The sequence below is a fragment of the Dermacentor andersoni genome, chromosome 7 (genome assembly GCF_023375885.2).
Source record: "Dermacentor andersoni chromosome 7, qqDerAnde1_hic_scaffold, whole genome shotgun sequence".
In the NCBI taxonomy this organism is placed as follows: domain Eukaryota; kingdom Metazoa; phylum Arthropoda; class Arachnida; order Ixodida; family Ixodidae; genus Dermacentor; species Dermacentor andersoni.
The window spans coordinates 108,823,852-108,844,388 of NC_092820.1; the positions used below are offsets into that span (position 1 = coordinate 108,823,852).

General features: G+C 44.6%; 1 pseudogene; it reads left to right on the forward strand.

The window, feature by feature from the left end:
• The window catches only part of LOC126534623 (transient receptor potential cation channel subfamily M member-like 2), a 126,520-nt pseudogene that overhangs the window by 94,331 nt on the left and 11,652 nt on the right, over positions 1-20,537 (forward strand).

The window sequence follows — 20,537 nt, forward strand, 5'->3', positions numbered from 1 at the left end:
GCTAGTTTTGCTCTGTGCTTCTTCAAGATGCATCACCTCTAGCAGTGATACCTTGCAACCATTACCACGACCTTCAATCTCTGCCCAAACCATGTCCCAGACCCGATGTCCATGGGTACATCCATACAGCAGCAGACGACGCTGCACTACATTTCGCGCCAATCTCCGTACCCGGGCACAAAGATACAGCGCTTCCCGGTGCCGGACAAATTTGTTCCCTGGGAGGTGATGTGGCTGGACTACGACCCGGTCGCCTACACCAGGCCCAGGACTCAGTTCCCAACGCCGCTGCAGGTCTATGTGGACGAGGACATTCTTATGTAAGTGCCCGGCCCGACGCGCGCCATGAAGCTTGTTACACAGCTTGGTGGCAATCGGCATTTCGAGTTCACGACAGTAAAACGACAACTGAGTAATTTAGCCATCTGTCGCCTGTACGCTGCTGTGTGAAGTAATCGTATTTTCAAGATGGCCGCGCTCGACCAAGAGCATGGATATGATTAGACAAAAAAGAGATGTCGCGATAAAGATGAAATCTGAGTGCAAAGAAATCTTTCGATTGAAGATGAGGCTGTTTACATGAACAAGCGTAGGGGCAGGTCACCTGGTGTTATGTAACTTCAGAGAGTAACTTAAGAATTGCGTATCGGCCAGCGTGAAACGTCCGTGCAATCGCTCTTCCGCAGCTGCGTCCATACTTATAGGCTCGCAATATTCTTGTTTCATCTTTTTGCTTTACAACTTAGCCATTGCTCCTCGGCTCCTTTTCTTGATATTATTGCCCAAGAGGCAACCAAATCACCTTATTCCCTGTTCACTCCAACTTGTTGCACTCTCGTCGGTGTATTCTTGGATTACATGGCCAAAGTACAATGCATCTTAAGCCCTTGCTACAATGTACATACCGTAGTTCAGCAAAATAGGAAATTTGGGCGAGTTGATATAGGTACATTCTGTATAGGTACTTATATACTGTAGCGCAGAAAGCACAGGCGCTTTCGTGAAGCACGCAGCCCTTTCACTTTGCGATGATATGTGGTGTTTTTTGGCGCAAGGCAGTGCGACAGAGTTATGTTGGAGTGCGCGTCCACGTCAGCACCTTGTTATATTTAACTTCGCGGTTTCCAAATGAAAAACTCATTTGTAGATGTAACGATCGTGCGCCTCTCTTTCTTTCAATTGTGCTCTGTCTTTTTTGTGATACAGTTATATATGGCACTCACCCTACACCTTAGTTTCCGTTAGCCGCGCTTTGGAAACTATATTAGCATTCCCACCCACACACGAACAAAATTAAGCGACTCACTTCATAACTTCCTTCATCATGGCTGCTAAGTGGTGTTGGGCTGCTGAGCACGAGGTCGCGGGATCGAATCCCGGCCACGGCGGCCGCATTTCGATGGGGGCGAAATGCGAAAACACCCGTGTACTTAGATTTAGGTGCACGTTAAAGATCCCCAGGCGGTCGAAATTTTCGGATTCCTCCCCTACGGCGTGCCTCATAATCAGAAAGTGGTTTTGGCACGTTAAACCCCATAATTTAATTTTTAATTTAATGGCTGCTAAGCGAGTAGACTTCGAGTACTGACATTAGGAGATGTATTTCTTATACAGCGAACAGATTTACTTAATGTGGTTAGCGACGTCTAGGGATAACTTTAAATTCTTCTCGTTAAAAAAATAAAGTAGCCCTACTGCCAGAAAAGCGAAGCATTGATAACGATAGCAATGTATTAGACAACTACATGAAATAATGTCCATAGTTTCATCGCCCACATAAATTGCACTAAGCATTGGCTAAAAAATTAACAAGCACGGTGTCACGCTCGCACATGAAAACGTCAACAGATGCCACTAGATTACCGCGAACACTCCCTGTCACAACGCTGGCGTAATGAACGCCGTCCTCGGTGGGCGATTGCTTCGGACTGTCTCTCGCTTGAATGCGTGTCGGAGGCTTCAGATTACGTGACCTTCAACACGAGGCACACGGGAAGACAGCGCATGTGAAAAAAAAAAAAAAACAGCCACCTTGGCTCACCCAACGTTTACACCCGCCGTCGCGGGTACAATGACTTTGTGAGCCGTGATGGCTTTCTTTTCTTTGTTTACTATGTGCAACGCTCCACCATAAATTGAACCCTGTCGCTTTACCAATGCAATACGAGGGCAGAGAAAGAAGGCGTGCCCGGTAACCTTGGCACTACAATCCCTTCGCTGCTTGTAATGATAATGTACCAAGTATCTTTAACTTCGCAAGAAGCTTTTCGGCTTCACAGTGCAGGCATGTTATCTGCCGCTTCAAGTACGTCGCTTTGTACAATTCAGGATCACGACAAACGAAAACGCTCAAAGCCTGCCGTCGCTGAAGTGGAACTGCTTGTCTACGTCGGCTGGTGGTGTCAGCATAGACCGACGGTCGTGGATCGAAGACGCTGACGGCACGAACATCATCTACATTCTCGAGAACGAAGGAGTTCCGAGGTGAGCGTCACCACGAATTTTTTTCTGCACTAACATAAAATGCTGCACACAGGTTGATGTAGGAGGGTGCTTAAGCACTGTAGCTACATAAATATTGCACATATGTGATGAAGTGTTCAATAGAACAATTTAGCGCAAATACCCCACCACTAAGGAGCAACGCAGATACACGTCACCTGTCATGTGTCTTCCACAAATACACGTCACAAATGCACGCCATGTCTTGTCCTTCTGGTTGTGCCCTTGCGCTATATTATATCGAGAAGTTAACACCAATTAGCCCAACATGTCGTCCTGCAGTGTGCTTTCTTTTTCGTTTTTTGACCCAGAACCACGCACTTGTTGGTTCATTTGCATGCTAACCACAGAAGTGATCCCTGCTGTAAATGTAAGAACTTGCTTTCGAACGCAATGCAGCAGCTTGCTGGAATAGACCTATGGGTCGGCAACAGGCAGCCTAAACAGGAAAACAAATTATGCAGAAATTCCACTGACGTTGTCCAAGTATGCATAAGCATTGTGTCTCATCACCGTATCACTACTTATCATCCTTATCACCTTATCAAACTTGATGACTGCCATATAACCTCTCATCAACACTTATCGATTCTTATTAGCCTTAGTATACTTGATCCGACTCTCGTCAACCCTTATCTGTCTTTATCAATCTTGTCAAACTTGATCCGACCAGTATAAACCCTTATCAGTCGGTATCAACCTTATCGGACCCGATCCGACGATTATCCACTCTTATCAGTTTTTATCAACCTTAGCGGACTCGATCCTAATGAGAGCAGCATTCCGGGCAAGTTGGTAATCCATCATTCAAATGATATTGCGCAACAAAAAACGACACGGACGTAAGAGCAGACGACACACCAAGCGCAATCCGACCCTTGTCGGTTATCAACATTGTTGCAATTGATCTGATCCTTATCAACCTTATCGGACATGATTCGACCTTTATCAAATGTTATCGGTCCTTATCAACCTTACCAGAATAGTTCCTACCATTATGAGCCCTTATCGCTCTTTATAGCATCTTATCCATCCGTGTCGAACCATTATCTACCGTGACCGGACCCTCATTACTCGTTACCATCCTCACCAACTCATTGACTGCTTATCTGTCTGTGCTGCGCGTCGCGAAGCGCATGAGCCCTCAGAAATCGGTTTCATTTCGGTCGGTGAAGGTCAGTGCTGCCAACCTCCGAAGTTAGTTTTCCCCTAACTTGTATACAAAAATTCCCTAGATTTCTCTAGATTTTTCCAAGATGTGGTTGATGGATAACCAGTTCGTTAACATGATTTCTGAAAGGGTAAATTATTGTTTACATTATGAGAGTACACTACACATTTCACCGCCCAAATTTACTTCTAAACTCGATTTAAAGTATTCAAATCATGAAATCACTGCACACACGCTGAAACTATGTAACAGTGCAAGATGTCATGCTAACAAGAATGCCTCCTGTTTAAGCCGATATTCACAGAAGACGTCAGCGCGTATATATTTGTTGTTGTCCAGAGTTGTTTTCCACCTAGAACAAAGTGCCCGACCGCCTAGAGTTGAGCGCCGGATCTCTTACAGAATGTAACCATGCCAAAAATTGTGCAACTTTACTATACCAATGTCGAGAAGTGAACATGTTGTTTTGCATGTCATGTACAGACGTAGCAACACCACACCTACGCGCTTACATGTCGTTTGCAGCGAAGCATGCAGATACGCGGCCATTTCTTATCTTTGTTTATTGTTCTAGAGCAACACTCTGGCCGAGGTTACTCTCCTTATAGGCGGTTTGCGGGGATTTCTAGTGTATGCGTTTACAGTCTGCGGTTGAGGGCTACGGCTGCATTGTCGGGCTGAGCGGCAGGTATATGTTTCCGCTTGCGCCCAAATTCGCCTGTCCGCTGTTTGGGGTTGCAGCACATATTTGTGTCGCCGGTTACAGATAAATATTACATTATGAATGCGCTCGCACCGACAGCACAGGTAGAGATACTGACGTTCAAATTACAGCATCAACACTTTCATAAAGAGCCCAGGCTATCCGCACCCTGTCGCTTACTTGGTGATATGCGTGCAAAGTACGATGTAAATTTATACTTTGCAGCACTGGTGAATGAACGGCCCAGCGGAAAGCGCATCCCGCGGCCACCAAAACGCTTCGAGGATGTAAATTTTGGCAAAACCAGAATTCTCCTGATGTCTACAAGGCTCTAAGCCATCATTGCATGTGGTTCTTGAGCTGGCTTTTATTCCACAAATGCCAAATAGTTAAAGAAAGTATTCATAGAAACTGTTCTCCTTGGACATTGGTTAGATATATTCACCTTCTGTAAGCGCGGGTGTTTAGCCTAGATACTCGGCTAGATCCTACACTGACCACCGCCAACTTTTTTTCTTTTCGAATTTATTCTGTTCTTATGGGGCGCATCGCGCTGGGCGTTATGGATGGACAGGTGGACAGTCGGACAGATTTCCTGGGTGAGCCGCCTAAGAATGCTTACGCATTAAAAAATTACTCTCAAGTAGAGGTCAAATTTACCACAGAAAGAAAGCATGTTCGTGCTACACTTTTTTAGGCCACAATCATTGCTTTTGATAAATCCTGAACATCTGAAAAGAAAAAAAGCAAGAGCAACCGATATGATAATTGTCGCACACAAAGCGAACTTACTGGTGGAAAGTAATTAGAAATACAAACAACACTATAGCTGCCTTCGATTCAAACTTTTGCAGATCTGGTTCCCAGACTTCACTCTCCAGTTACGTAAAACTGACATCCAGTAGAATAGCAGGGTGTGAGCTTTACGTATAGGAAGTTGGCGCACCAGGCGCTCCGCATATTCATAGCGGTTATTTGTTTGTTTGATTGTTTGTGGTGTGCCCAAAGTGAATTTAGCCTTAAGTAATACTTTAGCTCTTCTCAGAGGCTTCATTACTATGATGTAATAACAAATTGATGCTCTGGCGAGACTGATGCGTAGGCACTGCCCAAGGCTTCGGCCGAGGGTCAATGTATGGGCAAATTGGACGGAAATACGGGAATAACTGCTGTAACTCTGACATCGTTTCCATAGTTACACTTCCCGCGCGACTATTGCGATAATTAGGTGATAATTAAAATGTCGATAAAACCTAATATCGTCGTATATCGTAATATATTTTTTGGCAATCCTCGCAATAGCAAAGCCAACGTATATCGCACATTTCATCTGCAACCAAAGATCACGGTGTCACAGGTCGACGTCGGGTCAGTTGATGACTAACTCGAAATCACCGCATTGTTGCCACCGACATTTCTCGGGCTGTCTCAGGGCCGCTTTAAACGTGCAAATATTAGTAGCTACTTTTCTTCCAAATGAGCCTCCATCGTCCGCTGAACCCTCCATTTCCGGACTTCGTGACAGTGGGAAAAAGCAAGGGTAATCCTCTAAAAGTCGAACTGCTACTGTTGGGCCGTTTAAACTGAAGAAAATGAAAACTATTTCAGACCAGCTATTACTTGTTTTCCTCCTTCGAAGCTTTCATAGTGTTGATTGATGCCTTGCTGAAGAATGGCGCCGAAATTAAACGTGGCGCCGAGATGCAGCGTGGCACTACAAATCGGGATGATACCGCATGTAACCGGACGCGACCGAACTTTTTTAGCCCGTGGAAACCATGGGCGCATAATGGACAGGATAAGCACGAGCACCAGCCTCCAACTGTTTTACTACCGATAACTTGTTACCTACGCAAATATAAGCCATACTGGAACATGTGTAATAGATGCACCGAGAGTGAAACAAATGGGATGTGGGTGCAACGTAGGACTTCTACATGTATAAATAGTACTTCCCGCTCAGGAAACATTAGTTGCCAGTTAGTGCTTCTGCTTGTTGTATCTGGGATGCGTCCGTCACTTCTGCGCGCTAATTAAACTTTGGTCGTGGAATACCAACTAACCCGATGTCTCACATTGCCAAGCTCAATCATGACCTCGGTCCTCTGAACGCACATACAAATTATTTCAATTGTTCTTTTTTATAAGCTTAGAAATTGCGTTTGCACCTTTCTGTCTGCTTTTTGAATCAGCTCAATTTGACATATGTTTTGGTTGTCGCTACAGATGTCCCCCCTGCAATAATTCCCTTGTGAGGAACTTGCAGGTACTTGTAAAAATAAAAATCAGAGGTCACTGATTTAAGATTACTCATTGAGTGGCTTAAGCGGCAACATCAACAAAATCACTAAGAAGCTTTGGAGCTTCTTAGTGATGCTTAGTGATTAGCTTCTTTGGAGCCGCGAACAGATCGACGTTGCAGATGTAAATTACGGACACTATTTTATAAATATTGCCTAATTCTAGCTCAGGCAACGCCAAATATAGTTCTTCCAATTGTTTTTTTTTCCTTCTTTTGCGTAACCAGTGTATCATATCTCATTTATATATATTTTTGCAACAGCTATCACAAAGAAATAAATGTCGCTGTGTAATCTTACTGCAAGAAATCTAAAAATTACGTTTTATTTCGCTGCTTGCAAAATAAAAGCTAATCTCGGGTAATATTGCAAAGCAGGCTTCGAAGGAGGAAAACAACAAATGACGGTTGGCCTAGAAGAAATTTCATTGTCTGCAGTTTGCACGGTGCATCAGTAGCAGCTCAACTTTACAGTCAATCGTCAATCGCCACTGTGTCTGCAGCGGCACATATCTCAGGCAAAACCGCGTCCGCCTGTGCTCACTTGGCTCCTAGTCTGAAATTTAAAGTTTACTGGCATCTCGTACAGAAAAACGGGCAAAAGCTAAAGGTTGTGGAGCGTGACACAGGCTCTTGCTCCATGTATAAGGCAGCTTAAATTATTCATAGTTGAGCATAACCCACCATCTGTCTTGAAATTGATACGATGTAATATACTTGTTCTTCATATAGTACATATAATAAAATGCACACAGCGCTTTACGGTAATAAATTATACATTACCAGATGCGCAAACATTGGTCGTAACGCACTTGTACACTTACCTAAACATGTGTTACGTGCTTTTATTCACACTTGCTCATAATTTACCCAAGAGTTAGCCGAAGTGAGTGGAAAGACAGATATGTGTGGAAAACTTTATTTTGCAACAAAAACATGAATAAATATGTTAAAACTACGTCAAAGAAAGGTTGAACATCCAGCTGGGGTATCTAGTTACGGTACGACAGTGGTGCAAGCTACTTATTTGCATAATGTTGCAGCTTGTGCGCAAGTAGATGATCGTATTTAAATATGCAACATTTTCTGGCTTGTCTTTACCGCAGGAATCCTGCTGGAAGGACTGGCCTAAAAGGAAAAGGCGCGCTTCCGCGATGGGGACCCAACCATTATGTTCTCTTCATTATCAGCAGGTGCTGTTCAAGTTTGTCATTTTTACATAATCAATTGCTCGCAAATAGTAGATTATATCGCCATCATAAACTGTTCACTTTGTCGATGTCGGCCGAAGCGCCATGATCTCTCGAATCTCGCTAAGGGCTGCACGGGATTGGAGGGAAGTTTGCAAAGGTACCTGAAACATTTGGGGACTTAACAAGGCGACTTTTAATCTAGAAATAGGTCTGTTTCATTTGCATTGCACGTGAGCTATCCGTAAGCTGAAGTCACGCTGCAATACGTTACGAGATTGCTCTTGCGATTATTAGTAATTGCTACCGGTTAGAATGAGAATGCACGCAATTGCTGTCTTAGTTTTCTGGAATTTGTCGTCACACAGCGCTTCGGCGAAAACGGTTTAGAATGGCAGCGCCTGCTTAATTGGGCAGTGCTCCAGAGGATTATCTCGAACGGGATGATGCATTGTGATGACACAAAATTGGAAATGCACATAGCACGTCAAGCGTTATGGTTTTGTTCTTTAGTGCGTTTTCCAGTTCTGAGTCGTTAGTCGTGAAAGCGAACTAAGGAGCTTCAAGTCATGAGTTTCCAATCCAACAATGCCCAAGCAGACTTCCAAGTCGCCCAAGCCGGGACTTCGGAATATCTTTCAGCAATGCAGTTCTTTAAAAGGACCACAAAAGGAATTATTCAATGACTTTAGGCCTGCAAAACGCTTTTTTAAATATCTGTTGTGGTTGATTTCACAGGACTAGGCTGATACTAGGAAGGTAAAATGGACGTGAAAATTGCGTTATCTGAATTTCTTGTCGAAACCCCTGGCCAATACACCCGTGTGACGTCACGAATTTCAAACTATTTTTGTCTTATTTGGCCCACTGCGGCACAGTATAAGGTCCTGAAACTTACCTAAATCTGTAGCATGCAACTCTGTCCATCTTTACCGATAAATACTTGACTAGCAGAGGCCGCCAAAATCCGTGAAGTCACGGTCAGCTAACTTCAAGGTGGCGTCGCCACCCGCCTTTACTTCCCGCACCTTTTCTGCGTCTCCTCACGATAACAGTGGCCTACTCAGTTCTGTAGGAGAGTATATAATTAATACAGCCTAATTTGTTTTTCTCCTTAGCTTCCCCTTAATGTGCATGCAAGGGGTGCTACGTAGGCGTTCTTGTATTCGACCGCTGTCAAGTGGAGGCAGGGTGAAGTGCCGGTTGCCGCGAAGAATCGAATGCAAAAACGCACGTTCCGTATCACGTCGCCGTAAGCTGAGTATCACTGCGGCGGACTGGACTGAAACTTTTGCTCCACTGGTTTCCAACGCCAAGCGGTAGAACAGCTTGCTGCAAACGTAGCCTTTGTCAGCTGCAGTCGGCGTGTCGTGCTTGTGTCCTTAAATTTGCCGGTATAACCATTTTTTTCTTGTTGCGCCTTGCTTAAGCAGCCTCAATATATTGACGCAAATCGAAGTGACGAATGACTCAGCTCGACTAGCTTGCATCGTGTAGCCTTTACACTTTGTGGCCGAAACTGTGTATGCTGGAGACGATGGCGAGTGGCATCATTTCAAAGCAGACTTGAGAAATCTGAGAGTAAATAACATACGGCTCTTCACTTGATAAGAATGGGCTGAATTAAAGCTTAGCGGGGTTTTGACAGGGCTTAAGAAGCTTGCCAGGGTGTGGACGTACCGCGAGGCAGCTGGTTTGCATCAGTAGGGTGAGTGAATAGTGCAGATAGAAATACAGTGATGCAGAGGGCTAATTTCTTAAAATGACAACGCGACAGATGATTAGTTTGCGAGGGAGCGGTTTTTTAGTGTATGAAATTATTATTAAATCTTTATTACCCCTTTTCAGTACAGTTGAGTGAAAATATATGCGTTCCTAATGCTTGGTTAGTGTAAATCTCGTCTACGCCCCTCCCCCTTATACCACCATCTCTTTATTCTAATGGATCGGAGCAGTTGACTTGTTAACTTGCTGCGATTTCTTAGCTTGCACAGAGTGTAGCTTATGGAATTCATCTTTTCCTAACAAAATTTTATTGGAGCTTCCGACTGTACCGTCTGCCCCATTTCTGGCTTACAGCACTGACGCACAGGTGTTGTATGATCACAATAGGTTTGTCGTACGGCAGCTGCAAGATAGTGTTGTGACCCGCCGTGGTGGCGTAGTGGCTATGACGTTGCGCTGCTAAGCCCAAGCGTGCGGCATCAAATCCCATGCCTTGGCGACCGCATTTCGATGAGGGCTAAATGCAAAAACTCTATTGAATGCAAGTTAAAGAATCCCAGATGGCCAAAATTAATCCGGAGCACAACACTACGGCGTGTCTCATGAACCATATCGTCGTTTCAGCGCGTAACATCCCAGAATTTAATCTTCCAATTTAAACAGTGCTTTAATCTATCTAAAGGACACAGCATGAGTGCTGCCTTTTTTCTCTCTAGTTACGGCAAGGACGAGTGCTTAGTAAGTAAAAATGTTGGCCGTCGCCTGTCAGTGTTTTGGTTTGCGGTAGAGAAGATCACTTTTATACTTAACGATGCTAAAAAAAGAAACTAAGCGCGCACTCATGTAAACACTCTTATGTGAAATGCAATACTTCAGTGAATGGTTGCGAATTGTTATGCTACAAGGAAAATTTGCCCAGAAATTATATCCCACCCCGTTCATATTACAGGTACCAGAAGTCACGGTCTGCCTTATCTCAAGGGAGAGGGATGGAAATAGCCCTCATGAGGATTTTCAGAACTGATCAGTTTGTGCTGCCGGGGGTAAGTAATAATTGTACATGGAGTCTGGATGCATTAAGCCACATACATCATGTTCATCACTCTGTTGTCTCATATTTCAAAGCATATTTTTTTTTGTTCGCCGTGATAAAAGAACGCAGGCAGATGATGAAGTAGCGCCTGCAATCATTTTCGGTATTAGTCTAATACGCGCCCATTTTTTTCTTATCAGGGGCTTCATTACTGACGTCGTATGTCATTGACTTCGGAACCAGCACTGTAAAGCTGGGCCAACTACCAGCCACAACACGGCTATACGCTAGGGGCGCTTTTCGACAGTAAATTTCTCGAAACGTTACACTTTCTATACAGTGACGTCTCCATGAAATGAACTTCCTTTGAATTTTCATTTGGGCTACACACAAAGATTGCGGGTTGAATTATACAGATCGCCGCAGGCGCATGAGGAGAAACGCTCATGTGCCTAAATTTAGGTGCATTTTTATGAATCGCAGATGGTGAAAACTATTCAGGATCCTTCCTATACTGCGTCCAACTTTACTGACAGGGCAGTTTACGGATGTCAAACACATATAATGTTCTTTTTTTCTAATTTGTCGTTTTCTGAAGAAATCCGCGTAGGCTTAGTATCTTGTTACGTTACAGATAACGAGTGTCGCGCGTAAGAGCCATCGTTCTAGAAGATTTGAGGCGATACGTTTATGCTTGATGCTTGATGCATCGCGTACGAAAATTTTCGTCTCGCGAAACGTGAGTGGTTATTTTGAGTAGCGAGTCTGTTTAGACAGCGCGGCTCTACTTAGTATTCGTGGTATCTCAAAATACTAATAATTCTGAGCCACTGACCAGTTTCCGTTTTCTTTAGCAACTGTAGAGGCGCTAAATATGGCGTCTTATGATACGTTTAAATGTTAAAGCGCTCGAGTCAAACGAAACTGCGATTAATGCGAAGGCAAACCTTCGTGCCTCAAAACATGGGGCCCGGAATTTCTATGCTCCTGAATCAAAATTCACTCTTGGCCACGTAGTAATTTCGCATGCTGACACTTCAGACGAATATTCTTTGGAATTTCAGACTACGGCATGCTAAGGAGGAAGCTTCGGCTAGTCGGTGACTCATGCTCGAATAAAAACACCGCTCAGAGACACAGCATGCAAGAACAACATACGCACACAGTCATGAGCATATGCCTTGTCTATCTACAGCAGCAGCTGAAGGAAATGCAAAGATCTGGGCCCGTATTCTCAAAACGTTCTTACGCTGAGAGCATTCGTGACAGCCAATAGCAATGTAGGACATATTATTAGCGAAGGCGATCAACCAATGAAAAACAGCACTTACGAACGAAACCCTTCGTGAATTCGGCCCCTGATGTCTAACTGTGCTAACTGCATGCTCTTTACGTATTTAATATTTGACTTTTTATTTTAAGAGATTCAATGTTTCGTACTACCCACCGTGATTGCTTAGTCCCTCTGGCATTGCGCTGTTAAGCACGAGGTCGTGGAATCAAATCCCGGCCGCGGCAGCCGCATTCCGGTGGAGGCGAAATGCGAAAAAAGTCCGGGTACCGTGCATTTGGTGCACCTTAATGAACCGCAGGTGGTCAAAATTAATCCGGAGTCTCCCACTAAGGCGTGCCTCATATCAGATCGTGGTTTTGGCGCGTAAAATTCCAGAATGCTCTCTGTTTATCGTTTTTTACGGTTTGTAGCGTCGCTATAGAGCAATTCCGTTTTAAGTTCCCGCCACGCTCTTCACTTGACTAAAGGAAGAATCTACTTCGTTGATAAAAGTCGCCTCAGCATATTACGGTACACGAGTGTCATTCGCCCCATAACAAGGCTTTCTAGCTTAATTATCCCGTTCAGTTTACCGTTCACCTAGCACCTGATAGGTTGTTCTCGCGAATTCGGCATGCTACTTGCTGCAGATCGTTAAAAGACAACTAACTGTTTCAGTCCGCTTCGACGGCTACAGGCCCCCGTCCCCTAAGATAAAAGTATTGAACTAGGAACAATTTCATTCGTCAGCTTTCAAATAACACCATCATGACTTTCATCACAGCGTGAACAGCGGTTTCGTTGGCCATATTCTGACTTTCATATCTGGGAATCTTCAGATATGTCACTGAATGTTTATTTTTGTTCAGGACTTCGTTCCTGGAGAACAAAAGTATGACGGAGTCATGCGGGTGTGCTTCAAGATTCCCGAGGGCACGCCAATGTCCACTGCGGAACACGTCAAAACAGTAAGTGGCCGTATGAGAATTGCTCTACACTTTTCGAGCAACTTGATGCTGCAAGCATAAGACCATGTAACTGGTCAATGACGCTTACAGCGAAGAAGTGCCTGGTGCACTATTATGTTCAATACTTATGTAGTCGTGCATTCTGTGTGCGCGCTTATGCAGGAACAACAGTGCTCAGACAGAACACGAGCGCGATAATGAAAAAATTAGCATTCAGAGGTATCTAACAGTAGTCAGCAGTCACCGTACAAAAACTGTGCCACGACCCGTAGCGTCACATGTGACGCTACGGGTTGCTCAATCACAATAGTGCACGTAAAGCGAAAAATTTAGTGTTCGGAAAGACAGGCTTTGTCAATACTCTACAAGGTTACCTTTTCCTGCGTGCGCTAAACGCGATTTTTATATGGTTGCGAGGCAAGAAGTGACTTACTGAAGGAAATTAACAGTCGATTTTACTAGAAGTAAACACACGGATATGCTGGTACGGCGACTCAGATATATTCCGTATAGAGTCGAACTTCAATATATCGACACGAACATAACGAATTAGAGGATATGACGAAGTAACTATAAAATTTGTTGGTCATGCTTTATTTCGATGGAGTACTGTCTTGGTATAACGAAATCGAAAGTACCGTGTCCCACTCAGTGTCGACTATAGCGAATCAAATTTTGCTTACACTTTGCCTAAAATATATTTCTGGCAGAAAATAATATCAAATACAGGCACCGCCCGAATTATCACACACCTGATTCTTCAGACCTGCGCTATTATTCGAATTTCTCCGTGACAGCCGCCCAGCGAACTAAAGTACCCCGGCAACATAAATTTTCGATGGTATACGTCGTACCCTCTATTTTTCGCACATCATCCGCACGCGTGATGTCGCAAAGATGGCGTGCGTAAACAAGTTGACACCACGTCGATTCCGCAACAGATACGGCCTAGGATAGGCTTGGTAGTTCAGGCATTTTTCATCGGCTCTGATCAAAATTTGCCGAAAGACAGTGTGTATGCTGGAGACAAACCATTGCTATAAGCTCTCCGTTCGTATGTGTAGACTTAATCGGCTGTCTATGGTGCGATATAAACCAAAACTGAATGTTGCACGCAAAGGCGGCCATATTAGCGAAATATGTGTCCGAAAAATTGACACTCATTTTAGCATACACCAAAGAAGGTGAAGGCGAAAGCCTGCACGCTCAAGAGCCATTAAATTACTTGACGTTCTCATTGGAATGCGTTGCTTATTCCTTGTTTTCTCCCACCAAAGGTCCTGTGTTCGACTGCCTTAATTGATGCTACTTCGATTAACTGGGCTTTAAGTAACTTCGCCGTAATTAACTCAAAAGTTATTGGGTTCGACTCCCGCCAAAGGTCGTGGGTTCGAGTGGCTGAATTAACTCTATCTAAAATGACTTGTCCTTTTTTTTTTTTTTTTTTGGCATGATGAGTGGTCTCGGAGCCAGATGAGAAAGACGACGACGAACGCGCGACCAGTGGCACTAAAGCCCCTGCATCCACGCGCCACCGCCGCTGGAAACGTGTATGGAGGGGCTTTAAGTGGCACTATCGCATCTCTGCGCGAAGCGAGCTCACGTGGCTCTCTGTACCGCACGCAGTGTTTTCAAGGCCACCGGCTGATGAGGCATTTAAAGCTTTCGCCTTAAAAAGTGGCCGGCGACTGTACTCAGCAGGTCCAAGAGCAACCTGGAATATGTCGCATTCCGGACGAGCGTGGACATTTTGGCCCGGCACTTGTCTTGTATAGACCGTCGCCGGCAAGCCGACGTTCGTATCACTTGTGATACACTGAAGGCACGAGTGTGTATTAGCTATGTGCCGAGTATGTGTATGTATTTTTCTTTTAGTTTCCGTGCCACGCATTGGCACAGCAAGCATACGACCGGCTATTGAAGTCTCCTGGGACGCTTTGACTGCCCGTCGAAGGTATTACGCTTGCTTTAATTTTGCACATATCTGATCGAGATTGTTTATCCGCCGATAGCGGCGTGCGTGCTTATAATTAGGGTGTCTACCAACCGGGAAAACCGGGAATTCTCAGGGCATTCGAATAGTCTGGAAATATCAGGGAAAACTCAGTGAATTTGTGCTTTTATCAGGAAAAATTAGCTGCAACTTTATTGAAAGGGAACGAAAGTCGTGCTAATGCTGGCTCCAGTAACAGAGGAATTGCAACGAATCGTCATTGACGCCATGTCATCGGCACGGGGTATTGCCATAGTAGTTAACGACCGATTTTCCAGGCTCCCGATTTTTCGAACATGCCCGATAATTCGCATGGCTTTGCGGCACCACCACGTACTCCATGTAGTCAATGTATATTGCCTTGACTGCCGATCTGAAATGGCATTAATTAAAGCGCCGCCATTTTGATTATCTCGCCGCCTCGAACCGGCACTCTCGCACGCAGATTCGCTGGCAGCCGTAGCCACCACTGCGGCAACGTTAGGCCTAGCTGCTTCTACGTTCGCTATTAAGCTTCTTGCCATGCGGTGCCGTGTCTTTCAATGAAAGAATTCGCCGCTGTCAGCAGTGGCACCGACTCCGCCTTTGTAATCCTCGCGATTGGTTTCGAAGCTCGCAGAGCACGATGCGTTGCGCAATGCCAGTATCCGAAAGTTAGCTTTGCCTTAGTACAGCATTGCTACGCGACGAAGGATAACAAGCGAGGGAAGCGGCAATTGTCACGGGACACAGTATGCATTCCTTAATTATACACGCGTGCACCCCTGCCTCCTGTCACAGTACGAGCACGGATATGCCTAATAAGTGTACTGCGGGCCTTAAGAGATTTTTCGGACGTGTCTGTGGCAATTTTAGCCCTTAATGACAGTTAGACATGCATTCATTTTTTTTTTCGGACTGCCCGATTTTTCGGATGTTCTTGCCCCAGGACTCCCCCAGGGAGTCCGAAAAATCGGACGTTGACAGTACAACTGACCAAGAGGATGCTTCAAATGATCCATGGTGTGAACACGTGGCACAAGGAAGATGAGAACACAAAGGACCGATGCACTGAGAAATTAACGGGAAAGGAAGCGTGCCGCCGCCTCTTTGAAGGAGCTCTAGCTCAAAAAACAGTGTTGGCTGACGCCGAGATGGAAGTGCCCCTCAATCAAACCAAAATAAGCTCTTTAAGGCAGTGAAACCCAACACTGGGATGTTGTGTACGGGCTGAGAGTATGTCAGGACAGTTGAGATTGACTTTCCATCTGCTGAGAGAGAATCTTAGTTGTGACAAAGTTCAGGCCTCATAGCGATTAGCTTGCTATTAGATGATATACATAGCTCGTATTCAAAAATATTTACTTATGTATGCATCTCTTTTTCATTCGTATTTGAAAATGTTCGACTCAATTTGGAATGGGCTTTACCATTTATTTCGCTGTTCCCTCTGTTTTCTTTTTAAATAAAATAGATATTACTCCTTACTATCCAAAGTGACCGCATCGAGCAACATGGTGTCAGCCTGTCTTGACATAAAACGAAGTTCTGACTCATTCAGGGAATTTGGAAATGTCAACTTGGTAGACACCCTGATAATTAATATCTTAAATAACCAAGGCATTTCGTGTGGGGTTACATTTTGCTATAACCAGGTTCGACTGTTAGTGTTGCGCTGCGCCTAATAATGTAGGCGTTGGCACTTCTTGCACAATTTCGATAGTGAAATATATATGCTTGTGCTGAGTAAGTTCGCTTTGGATGAAAACCTTGCATCGTCACTTGCACGGTAGGGTGCGCAGACGTAATACATTAGTCTATTGCCTTGCAGATATGGCAGCCACCTATCTAAGTAAAAGAAATCGGCTTTAGCAAACAGCGTAGTGCTGCCGTCGCAGTTCAGCTACGAAGTATTCAAGGAAAGGCTTAGAAATTGTTATGCTCTTGAGTTTCTAAGCTCGATTTGCTGTAGATGCTGCGGACTCTAAATAGTACGAACCATAAAACATTTTTAAGGAGTTTACAAATTCATTAAAGTTGTGTGTGCATTTCTGCGTAGCTTAGTGTTGCGCCCTTCAGTCACTATCGTTTCTCTATAGATGTAACACTACTTAAAAACTTTAATGGTAAAAAAAAAAAAACTCAGGGAATTGTTGGAACAGTTCCACAGCAATTTTAAAGTAATGAGAATACCTTTTAGGTAACATATTTAGCCTGTCACAGAAGTGAGGCGTGGCTTCTTCATTTGTATATTTTCTTTATGAAATACTTAAAAGGGGCTGATCGACGCTGAATGCAAACTGCATTTCCAATGCCGAAGTTGTGGCTGCTGCGTCAGGGAGTTTTTTTTTTTTTTTTTAGCGCTAACGTGCATGCTCCATCTGTGAACTCGACGAGATTATGTGTTGCCGCGAGGGAAGCGAGCGCCTGAGGAGGAAGGCGCCTGGAGGTGAAGAGAGTCACGCGCCGGGGAAAGTACAAAGGAGCGCGCTGAGCGCGCGGCAAAGCAGCACTTACTAGAGGAAAGTCTAGGTGGCGTTGAGCGAAGCGGGGAATGAGAAATGAGACGAAGTGCGACGGAGGAGGAGGGTAGGTGGAGGCGCGCTGGGTTTACCTTCCCTGGCAGTTGCTACGGCCGTGTTCTGTGTGCGCTGTGGACGTACCCTGTTCGTCTTGTGATCGAGAGGTCGAGCGCCAAGCGAGATGGACAGAGCAGCGATGCAAGCGGCGGCAGGCTGAGCACGAGTCGACTGATCCCGATGTCTTCGCCGAGCGCCTGGCTTGAGCTGAACAAGTCCGGAAAAAGGCGCGGGCTCGTCGTGCCCAGGAGACTAAAGGGAATAGCACCCATATGCTTGCGCATAACCAGCGTTCACGAAGTGACACGTCACTGTACATTTATTGCGCCGCCTAATGATCGCTCCTGTATCTCTGTCGAAATGTGTTTAGTGTGGTCGCCGATCAAATAGAATGCCCTATGAGTGCAAATGCGCCACGATAATTTAATGGCTCTTGCGCTGCGTGAAATGAACGCAGCGGCAATGGGTGGCCGATATGCCGAAGTAACGTTGAAAACACGTTCCACGTGGTTACTGCATAAAACGTCGAAGGCGGACTTAAGAGGAAGCTTTAGCTCAGGCCCAACTCCGACGTGGCCTATTCAAATACATGTAAAACACAGAAACGCTTTTCCGAGATAACCCCTGAATCGGTTTTAATGAAATTTGTTACATTTCATAGAGAAAGTTAAATTCTAATGACTTTTGGAGGCACAATTTTGATCTAGGGCCTAAATTGTGTTAAAAGAATTTTCAAAAATTGGAAAGTTCGAAAGAAATAGAAGCACGAAGTTTACAAATTGAAAGCTGTACATCAAGAACAGATATCGCAGTTCTGTAGACGTAATCCATTATATCATTCAAAGCGTACAAATTCGATATGCCAATTTTTATCTTACGTGAATTCGTTACATTGTGCACAAGAGTTCTGCAAAAGCTGTATTTTCATATTAATAATTTCTTTTAGGTTTATGTGTAACATATCAATTTTGTCCGTTTTAGATTTGCTATTAGATGCAATTCACAGAATTGTGATATCATTTTTTATTGCTGAGTTACAGTGCTGTAAACTTGATAGTTTCGTTTTCTGAAAATTTGCAATTTTCGATCATTTTAATTAAAAGATTGACAACCTAAATCAAAAATTTGAAACAAACTGTCACTAGATTCTAAGCTTTTTTCTTAAAAGCAACAAACCTAGTCAAATTTGGTGTAGTGTTATGCCGAGAAAAACGAATTCTCCTTTTACATCTGTTTAGATAGGAGCACCGAAACCAAAGCTTCCTCTTAAGGAACGTTGCTGTCAATTTCCAAGAATATCTAACGCAAGAATGATTGTCTGCCATGTGTTTGATAAGCATGCAGAAGAGCTCATGGCTGCCTTGTATAGCGCAAATTACCGCATATCACAATAAACACCCACTCCGTATTTCTGAACCAATTTAAGAACAAGCAGGACACCATCGAGCGCTCACCCCCTATTTTAGACTAATCAGAAATATATATATGCGAAGCCTACAGCGAGCGCCCACTCCTTGCCTCCGTGAGCTTGTAGCGACCGACGCTAGATATGAGTCAAAACGGCGCAGGCGAAGGACTGCGGCGTTAAATGGGTCACTTAGAAATAGGGTACAAAGAGAAAGGGGCAAAAGTGAAGATGAGTTGCAAAGGAGGGTCTAGGGAATCGCGGGCAGCACAGACTTTTGCGCGAGCCCAGCATGGCTCCTCTGATCGGTCAGTTCCGCGTTAATTGGGCTGTGGCACTTACGTTTGCTCAGTTCGATTGTCTGGACAATGCATTCGTGTATACCGTTGCTTAAAAAGTGGAGGTCTGTCAATGGCATCGGGGCCATTGAAAGAACGTAAGTCGGACCCGGCGTGAATTTCATAATGACCGTAAGAGAGTGCGCTGGTGGGACTCAAAGTGCGAACTCTTCCTGCAACAAAACCACGAAAAATCGCCGCTGAAACGCAAGCTTACTGATGGAGCACCTGTCTTCGGTGAAAAGGTCCATGGTGCCTTATTGAATTACTTGAAGGACAAACCGAGAGCCGGTCGCGCAACCAATAACCGGCTTTTAGAAGAACAAGCAGTAAAAATTGCCGACGTATTGAACCTGGGGAACTTCAAAGCGTTTTCGCATTACATAAACCGGTGAAAGAAACGGTTTAGTGTGTCTGTGTGCTTGTGAACAATTGAGAGCCGGAAGGTGCCATCGGACTTTGATGATTCTGTACAGAACGGCTTCCGTAGTGCAAGTGTGGCTTTACGCACTCCTAATAACTACACATATTACAATGTGTGTAATATGGACCAGACTACGGTAAGGATGGACAACCCTGCCAAGAGGACGAACGATGTCGTTAGTGAAAGCAGCATTCGAATTGCGGATACCGGATGTTTTCTCCGTGGGTTTACTGTAACATTAGCAGCCCGTGCATCTGGCCACAAACGCAAGACATATGTGATACAGAAAGAAACAACAGGGAGTATTCCAGCGAGCGCCTAATTGCAGCTGCGAGTTCCATTTAAGTCGTTTTATATTTCTTTCTTTACTTCTAAATATTTGCTATGACTAGCGCTTCAATCACTTTTTTTCAGCAGACAACGTGTGAGACGCAGACAACTTGTGTCTCGTATATTCAAAAAAATGGATGAATGGGGAGAGGTGTCTGGATTGGTTGCGAAAGGTTTGGGGTTCTAACTGCAACGATGTTTCACATCTGCTTATCATCGATCAAACACCAGTTCATAAAACAAAAGCTTTAACTGATGCAGTAAAGGCGCTCGACTCAGATGTTGCGCACACCCCTCCTGGGTGCACTTGCGTTCAACCAGCTGATGTATACTGGAACAAGTCATTCTAGAGTTCGCTCAAATGTTAGTGGGAAGAATTCACGAGGCATGGCGAAAGCACGATTAAAGTTAATCTGTGCAAGCCGTTGCGGCTGGATGTCCTCAACTTCTTGTCAAATGCTTGGGTCACGGTACCCGAAAATGTGATTGGCCAATCTTTCGTGGGCTGCGGCATCATCACCGCACTCGACGGCAGCGAGGACGGCGAGCTCGACCAACGACTAGCGGGTGTTGTATCGCCACCGGTTTCCCGTGATAGCAGTGCCCTTCCTGACGAATGTATAGA